Source organism: Artibeus jamaicensis, unplaced genomic scaffold (genome assembly GCF_021234435.1).
Source record: "Artibeus jamaicensis isolate MK-2021 breed Jamaican fruit bat unplaced genomic scaffold, CSHL_Jam_final contig_264, whole genome shotgun sequence".
In the NCBI taxonomy this organism is placed as follows: Eukaryota; Metazoa; Chordata; class Mammalia; order Chiroptera; family Phyllostomidae; genus Artibeus; species Artibeus jamaicensis.
The window spans coordinates 108,656-117,993 of record NW_026521576.1 but is presented as its reverse complement, the minus strand read 5'-3'; the positions used below and the strand labels follow the sequence as shown (position 1 = coordinate 117,993).

The 9,338-nt window shown below is 39.6% G+C and overlaps 1 non-coding gene across 1 annotated transcript; it reads left to right on the top strand.

The window, feature by feature from the left end:
* The first annotated feature begins 8,931 nt into the window (after window positions 1-8,931).
* Window positions 8,932-9,038, top strand: LOC119039922 (U6 spliceosomal RNA). The gene has a single exon (XR_005080746.2). It is a non-coding gene; the product is annotated as a U6 spliceosomal RNA (small nuclear RNA).
* The last annotated feature ends 300 nt before the right edge of the window (window positions 9,039-9,338 follow it).

Below are 9,338 nucleotides of genomic sequence, written 5' to 3'. Positions count from 1 at the left end.
AAGGAAAATGGGTGGCTGGTTTTTGATTTTGGATTTTCTGTTAGAATTGCTTTCTAAAAGTCTTCACAAAAACCTTTTGCTGGATAACTGAGAATCTGAACTTGTTCAGCTCCTAAGTGCCTAAGTGCCTAAGATAAGAGGCACTTTTTCCTTCCAGCTTGAATCTCAGGTATTCTTAGATGACTAAGAATCTTTCTAGAGGTGTCAGGGGACATCCCTCATGATATGCAGGGGCTCCATAGGGAATCCCAACTCAACTGTAATTAAACAATGGACTTTTTGGGGACACACACATGAAGGTTGATCACCTAGGGCTCCTAGTCCTCAGAGCTCTATTAGATAGCCCAGGAGAGAAACTAAGGCATGTAAGAGGGTTGAGGTGACTCAAGGGTTGAATGTCCCATAGAGCTTTACTCATAAGTAGTACACTTTGACCTGTTACACAAAAAATACTAGAAGTTTGTACAGACTCTATAGATACCAAAATAAAATTAAAATTGACATGGAAAATTCTGTCGCTAAGGCCAGAAACTCTCAGACCCCAGCCCTCATTAATAATCCTGGTAGGAAGGCTTGATTTGCTAGTGCATTACAGAAATAGGAAGATTTAACCAGAAATAATATCAACTTAAAATAGCCAAAATGCAGTGTTCTTTTACTACCTAAATTTTTTTTATGCAAAATGAGAAAAATGCCAGCTCTAAAATGAAAAGGAATGAATGGGAAGCACATCTTGATTTAGAAATTAGAATCTTCTAGAAAGAGCAGAGATATCTTTTTAAAAAAAGTTAATAAGATCTCACTCAGTTTCTTGTATTCGATGGAACTGGAGAGCATTATGCTGAGTGAAATAATGTAGGTGGTGAAAGACAAATACCGTATGATCTCACCTATAGGTGAGACCTAATCAATAAAACAAACAAGCAAGCAAAATATAACCAAAAACATTGAAATTAAGAACAAGCTGACAGTAACCAGAGGGGTGGTGGGAGGGGAATGATGGGGGGAAAGGGAGGAAGGGTTTTCAGGAACAACTATAAAGGACACGTGGACAAAACCAAAGTGGGGTACAATGGAGGGTGGGAAGTGGGAATGTCTGCAATAGGGAGAGTGGGGGCAGTAAAATGGAGACAACTGTACTTGGACAACAATTAAATTAAAAAAGTAAGAAATTTTAGAGACTGTCTCTGAGCTAAGGAAGGCTTCTGAAGCTAATAAATGCCAACACCCTCTTTCTTACTCCCTTATTCCCTTCTATGACTCTGAAACCAAAGTCTGTCTTTGAAATGCAAATACCTGGTTGGCAAGAACTCTTACCTGGATCATCTTTTAAACTGCAAATTTTGGAAGGTAAATCTTATCAAAAAGGTTGAAAAAATCTTAGCCATATGTGAGCAAATTATTTTAACTTATTTAGCTGTTGGTAAACTTGATAAAAGTTATTGAATATCTAGATATATTTTTAAGATTTTATTTATCTTTAGAGGGAAAGAGAAGGAGAGAGGGAGAGAAATATCAATGTATGTTTGCCTCTAGTGCGTCCCCTGCTGGGAACTGACCTGCAACCCAGGCATGTGCCCTGACTGGGAATCAAACTGCAATCCTTTGGTTTGCAGACCCACACTCAATCCACTGAGATACACCAGCCAGGGCTGAATATCTAGATATTTTGAAATAACATTAAATACAGAAACATTGATTGCTAGACAAGTCTGTGTTTGCCTGATTTTGGCTTTTTGTTGCAGAGAGACTGTGGAATAGACTCGGAGCTGTTAATGAGTGTCTTGTTAATAAATGTCTTTGTTGGAGGTTTGTTTCTTGATGAAAAGTGTGTTTGACAATAGAGAAACCTATGTTTCTACAGGTTATGAAGTCATAAAAGTCAACCTAGGGAATGCTGGCTGATTACTTTGGTTATCATTAGAAACTGAGTTTTCTAAAAGTTAAAATTCAAATTATATTAGAAAAAATTGCATGGTTTTGGTGATAGAAGACATCAGACAGAAATACTTTTGAGAGAAAAAGAAGGAAGTGAGTTCTAAAGATAGTTATTTCTGAATGGATAAGAAAGTTTGTGAAAATATGGAAGTTGTAACGGTTTTGTAGGAGGTGTTATGGGAGAAACTCCCAGAAACTTGGTTCTCACCAATGCACTAAAGAATTACAGATCAGTGAGTCTATTAGCATGCAAGCAGGGTTTATTGGTGATCCATTATCATGGACGAGAACAGGTTTAGTTAATGTAGAGGTGGGGAGTGAAAGGCATAGGTTCAGGGAAAAGAAGGATAAGGGTAGTGAAAATAAGGGTGACCAAAGGCTGAGGTGGCAAGCATGTACCCTGTCCTTTGTTCTGAGGACTTATGTAGTTGGCAGGATGTCAATGAAGAAGTTACATATTGATTGACAGGTGAATGTGACAGATTTGGGAGTGGGGTGTGAATACCCAAAGGTGTTAATGGGTTTCTTTCTTTGGGCACTATGGGCCCTTTCTGGCCTTTTATGCCTTGGGATGAAAGTACAGTTTCAAAGGCTTTCTTTCACAGATAGTGGAAACAATTTATAGAATTTCAAGGACTACCCTCCTCCCATGTTAGTATGGTGTTTTCTGTGATGTTGGAACACCTGGCAATATTACTGGATCAGGATCAGGACTGCTGAGTTAGCAAATGAGACATGTCTCCCTCCTTCTCCTGGCCTTGGTTTGCTATCTATCCAACCTAATTTTTCCCCCTTATTGCTACCTATTTTACTTAACACAGGTTGTAAAAGTTGTAGAAGTTTGTAAAAATTTTAAGTTTGTAACCTTAAGCTAAAACCTTAAGTGGCTACAGTTGTCCTTGCCTTTTCTACAAAATGAATAATTCAGATTATGTTTATGGTCTTGATGTGTATGGTTTTGATGTAATATGTGTTCATCTGTATTTACATATAGTGCTTTTTCTCTGCCTTTGTATTACATTACTAAGGTGTAATATTTGTTGACCTAAAAAAATTAAATACTTATGTAAATTAATAAGAATCCTGTGATTTAAGTTTGATTAATGTCTTTTAGAGTTATTACCATAAAATATGCATTTGTTTTACCCAGAATTACAAATAAGTTTATGATCTTTTGGTTGAGTATATTTGACAAATCTTCCCAAAGTTTAAATTTTAAGAGACTTTCTTAACTGAAAAATAACTAAGTTATTCCAATGGGCCCTGGCATACCTCAAGAAATTATTCTCTCTCCTTATAGAAGTTTTTAAACTAATTAGGTCTATTTGAGATGCTTGAAGTTCCATGGGAAGCTTTATCAAAATAATAATAATGATAAGAATGATATATTTTTATCATTAATAATATAATAATGATAATAATAATAAAGTTAAATTTGTGTGTCTCTTTGCTTTCACTTGGAAATATTATAAACTTATTTGGATAATGATGCTCCAGGTATGTGTAAACAGAAGAGTGCCACCTATTGTCTTAGATACTAAAAGTGGATTTAGGACTTTTGGCCAAGATGGAAATATAGGTAAATACACTTTGCCTCCTTGCGCAACCAAAATAAGAACAACAATATATTTAAAAAACAACAAGAAGAACTGCAAGAAAATACAATTGTATGGTACTTCAACAACCAAGGAGTTAAAGAAGAAACATTCAGACTAGTAGGAAGGGTGGAGAGGTTGAGCAGCAAGGCAATGGCTGGTAAACCAGGTGGTCCCACATTTGTGTGTGGATAAACCAGGAGGAACAACTGGGGAGTGAGACAGACTATGCAACCCAGGGGTTACAGCTCAGGAAGAGAAACCCCATAAACTTCTGGCTGTAAAAATGTGTGGGGGTTTCAGTGGTGGGAGACACTCCCAGCCTCACAGGAGAGTTTATTGGAGAGACCTGCAGAGTCTTAGAACATACACACATCCACCCACTTGGGAATCAGCACCAGAAGGGCCCAATTTACTTGTGGGTAATGGGGGAAGTGATGAAAGCTTGGCAAGAGCTGAGCAAGCAGTACTGTTCCCTCTCTGACCCCTCACCCGCATACAGTGCCACAACGCAGCAAAGTGGGTTGCCCTGCCCTGGCAAATACCTAATGCTCTGCCCCTTACAATGTAACAGCTGTGCCAAGAAAAAGAAATATGGCCCAAATGAAAGAACAGATTGAAACTCCAGAGAAAGCAGTGATGAGGTAGACAACCTATCAGATGCAGAGTTCAAAACACTGGTAATGGTGATGCTCACCAGTAATGGTTGAGTATAGTCACAAAATAGAGGAAGAAGTGAAGGCTAAACATAGTGAAATAAAGAAAAATATACATGGAACCAGCAGTGAAAGGAAGGGAATGAGGACTCAAATCAACAATTTGGGACAGAAGGAAGAAAGAAACAACCAAACAGAAAAGAATGAAGAAACAAGAATCCAAAAAAAATGACGAGAAGCTTAGGAACCTCCAGTACAACTTTAAATGTTACAAGATCCAAATCACAGAAGTGCCAGATGGAGGAAAGGAAGAACAAGAAATTGAAAACTTATTTGAACAAATAATGAAGTAGAACTTCCTCAATCTGGCAAAGGAAATCGACTTCCAGGAAATCCAGGAAGCTTAGAGTTCCAAAGAAGTTGGACCCAAGAAGGAACACATCAAGGCACCTCATAATTACATTACCCAAGATTAAAGATAAGGAGACAATCTTAAAAGCAGCAAGAGAAAAGCGGACAGTTACCTACAAAGGAGTTCCCATGAGACTATCAGCTGATTTTTTAAAAGAGACCTTACAGGCAAGAAGGGGCTGCAAAGAAGTATTCCAAGCCATGAAAGACAAGGACCTACATCCAAAATTACTCTATCAAGCAAAGCTTTCATTTAGAATGGGAGGGCAGATAAAGTGCTTCCCAGATAAGGTCACATTAAAGGAGTTCATCATCACCAAGCCCTTATTATATGAAATGTTAAAGGAACTTATCTAGGAAAAAGAAGATAAAAATTATGAATAGTAAAGTGACAACAAACTCACAACTATCAACAACTGAACCTAAAACACAAACACAAAAACAAAAACAAACTAAGCAAACAACTAGAACAGAAACAGAACTACAGAAATGGAGATCACAGGGAAGGTTATCATCAGGGAGGAGGAGGGAGTAGAATGGTGGAAAAGGTACAGGGAATAAGAAGCATAAATGGTAGGTACAAAATAGATAGGGGGGAGGTTAAGGATACTATAGGAAATGGAGAAGCCAAAGAACTAATATATACTACCTGTGGACGTGAACTAAGGGGCTGGGATGCTGGTGGGAGGGGTTGAAGGGCAGAGGGGAATAAAGGCGAGGAAAAAAATTGGACAACTGTCATAACATAATCAGTAAAATATACTTAAAATAAAAGTGGATTTAAATGATGTTAAATTTTCTAGATATTCTGCTCTAATCCAATATGTGAATGATTTAGTTTATGGTCTAGGAAATTACTAGACTCCCAAAAGGACAAACTCTGATTCTGTATACCCTAGGTAAAATACTTTCTTTTTTAAAATATAATTATTTTATTGATTATGCCATTACATTTGTTCTATTTCCTCCCTTCATTACCCTCCACCCTGAACACCCCTTCCCCAGTCGTTTCCCTCCTTCAGTTCATGAACATGTGTCTCCAGTTCTTTAGATTCTATATTTCCCTTACTATTCTTACCCTCCCCCTATCTATTTTCTATCTACATCTATGCTAATTATTTTCTGTACCTTCTCCCCCCTTCTCCTTCTCCCACTTCCCTGTTGCTAACCCTCCATGTGATCTTCATTTCTACGGTTCACTCCTCATCTAGCTGTCCTCTTAGTTTGCTTTCATTTTAGGTGTGGTTCTTAATAACTGTGAGTTTGCTGTCCTTTCACTGTTCATCTTTTTTATTTTCTTTTTCTTAGGTAAGTCCCTTTAACATTTCATATAATAATGGCTTGATGATGATGAACTCCTTGAACTTGATCTTATCTGAGAAGCACTTTTTCTGCCCTTCCATTTTAAATGAAAGCTTTGCTGGATAGATCAATCTTGGTTGTAGGTCTTTGGATTTCATGACTTGGAATACTTCTTTCTAGCCCCTTCTTGCCTATAAGGTCTCTTTTGAGAAATCAGCTGACAGTCTGATGGGGACTCCTTTGTAGATGACTGTCCCCTTAGCTCTTCCTGCTTCTAGGATTCTCTCCTTCATTTTAATCTTGGCTAATATAATGATGATGTGCCTTGCTGTGTTCCTCCTTGGGTCCAACTTCTTTGGGACTCTCTGAGCTTCCTGGATTTCCTGGAAGTCTATGTCCTTTGCCAGAACTGGGAAGTTCTCTTTTATTATTTGTTCAAATAAGTTTTCCACTGGTGGCTGTTCCTCTTCCCCTTCTGGTACCCCTATAATTTGGATATTGGAAAGTTTAAAGCAGTCCTGGAGGTTCCTAAGCCTCTCCTCATTTTTTCGAATTCTTGTTTCTTCATATTTTTCTGTTTGGTCATTTTTTCCCTTCCTTCTGGTCTGCTCCCTTGATTTGAGTCCCAGTTTCCTTTCCATTACTATTGGTTTTCTGTGCATTTCCATTCATTTCAATATGTTTAGCCTTCATATGTTCCTCTAATTTGTGACTAAAATCAACCAGTTCTGTGAGGATCCTGATCACCAGTGTTTTGAACTGTGCATCTAAAAATTTGGCTATTTCTTCCTTGCTTACACTTATGGGCTCTGGGGGTCTGAGTTGTTCTTGAGCCATGTTTTTATGTTTGTACTGTTATGTATGAGAAGAGGCGGCTTAGGTGTTCATCAGGGCAGGGCCACCCAGGTCGCTGGTTTGTGATGCTGCATGTGGGGGTGGGGTCAGAGAGGGAGCAATGGCAGTCCTCTCTGCTCCCCCAGTCCATCCCACTGCTTGCCCCCACCTGTTTGTCTGAGCAGAAATGTGCGAGCCTATCACCCTGCGCTGTGCAGTCTCAATGCTCACCTCTTCACTGGTTTGTCTGCATGCAAATGCTTGACCAACCACAGACAGCCAGCCGTGCCTCTTCCCTGTGTCCACTGGTAGCTAGCCCGCACCTGGGATCCACGCCCTCGGCTGCCTGCAAACCACCCTGGTCTGGGATCTTTTTGGCCAATCCTCTCCTCTGCTGGCTTCGCCCCTCTTACTGGTTTAGCTGAGCATTTCGTTGTTTTTGGACTCCGTATTGTCGATTTTCTGTGGTTTGGTTGTATTAATTGTAGTTAAAACTTTCTTGTTTTAAATTTGGTTGTGCGAGGAATCAAAGTGTTTCCACCTATGCCTCCATCTTGGCAGAAGTCCTGTAAAATACTTTCTTTATCTAACATCTAAAGATGGGCTACTAATTAACCCTGAAAGACTCAGGGGAATCCTGTTTTCATCCTCTTCTTTTTTAAAAAGTATATTTTATTGATTATGCTATTACAGTTTTCCCAATTATTCCTTCTTTATCTCTCCACCAACTTGTACCCCACAACCCTCCAGCATTCCCTACCTTAATTCATGTCCATGGGTTGTACGTGTAATTTTGTTGACTTCTCTGTTTCCTATACCATTCTTAACCTCTCTCCATTTATTTTATGCCTACCAATTATGCTTCTTAATCCCTGTACCTTTCCCCCATTATTCTTTCTCTACCCATTCCCCACTAAAAACCCTCCATGTGATATCCATTTCTCTTATTCTTTTCCTGTTCTAGTTGTTTGCTTAATATTTGTTTTCTTTCTTTTCAGTTTCAATTGTTGATAGTTGTGAGTTTGTTATTTTATTGTTCATAGTTTTTTATCTTCTTCAATTTCTTAGATTAATCCCTTTAACATTTCATATAATAAGGGCTTGGTGATGATGAACTCCTTTAACTTGACCTCATGTGGGAAGCACTTTATCTGCCCTTCCATTCTAAATGAAAGCTTTGCTGGATAGAGTAATTTTGGATGTATGTCCTTGTCTTTCATGGTTTGGAATACTTCTTTCCAGTCCCTTCTTGCCTGTCAAGTTATCTTTTGAGAAATCAGCTGATAGTCTTATGGGTACTTCTTTGTAGGTAACTCTCTCCCCTTGCCTCTTTTAATATTCTCTTTTTATCTTTAATCTTGGGTAATTTAATGATCACGTGCCTTTGTGTGTTCTTCTTTACATAAAACTTTTTGGGCACTCTGGGCATCCTGGGCTTCCCTGAAGTCTATTTTCTTCACCAGATTGGGGAAGTTCTTCTTCATTATTTGTTCAAATAAGTTTTCAATTTGCTCTTGTTATTCTCCTTCTTGCACCCCTATAATTTGGATATTGGAATGTCCAAAGTTGCCCCATGGATTCCTAAGCCTCTCTTCACTTTCTTGAGTTCTCATTTCTTCATTTTGTTCCAGTTGTATTTTTATCTTTTTCGTTTTGTTCCAAATCATTGCTTTGAGTCCTGGTTTCCTTCCTGTCACTGGTTTCCTGAATATTTTGCTTTATTTCACTTTGGGTACTCCTCATTTGTTCTTTTGTTGTTTGACCAAGCTCAATCAGTTCTGTGAGCATCCTGATTACTATTGTGAACTCTGCATCAAATAGGTTGGCTATCTCCTTACTGCTTACCTCTTTTTCTGGAGTTTTGCTCTGTTCTTTCATTTGGGCCATATTTTTTTTGTCTTGGTGCACCCTGGATTCTCTCAGCCAGCACCCACCTTGCCCTGTGGTCCCGTCTGCCACCTTGCTGAGCATCCTTTCAGTCAGCCCTGCTTGCATGGTCTGCTGCCTTGTGGAGGTTCTCTCTGTCAGTCTGTCTGCCTGTCTTCCTCCTACAGGCCTGGATGGTCTGATTGACTATTTCTTCAATTTCTTGGTTGTTGGAGTTCCATGCAGTTTGATTTTCTGACACTTCTGGTTGTTCATTGATTTTTAGATTTGTTGTTATTCTTCTTTTGGTTGTGTGAAGAAGTGAAGGAGTGCTCACTTCGGCAGGACATATACTAAAATTGGAATGATACAGAGAAGATAAGCATGGCCCCTGCGCAAGGATGACATGCAAATTCATGAAGCGTTCCATACTTTTGGTGGCAGAGGAGCCAGCTACAGGAGCCGGGACATTCTCAGCCCCTGTGCCGCTGCCATAGCGATGGGACTGGACGCTGGGGAGTCAGGTACGGAAGCCGGGACACTCCAAACACCTGTGACGGCCCTGGACAGTAGAGGAGCCAGCTACGGGAGCCGGGACATTCTCAGCCCCTGTGCCACTGCCATAGCGATGGGACTGGACGCAGGGGAGTCAGGTACGGAAGCCGGGACACTCCAAACCCCTGTGACAGTCTTGGCACGCAGAGGAGTCAGCTACACTGCCAAGGCATTCTCAGCC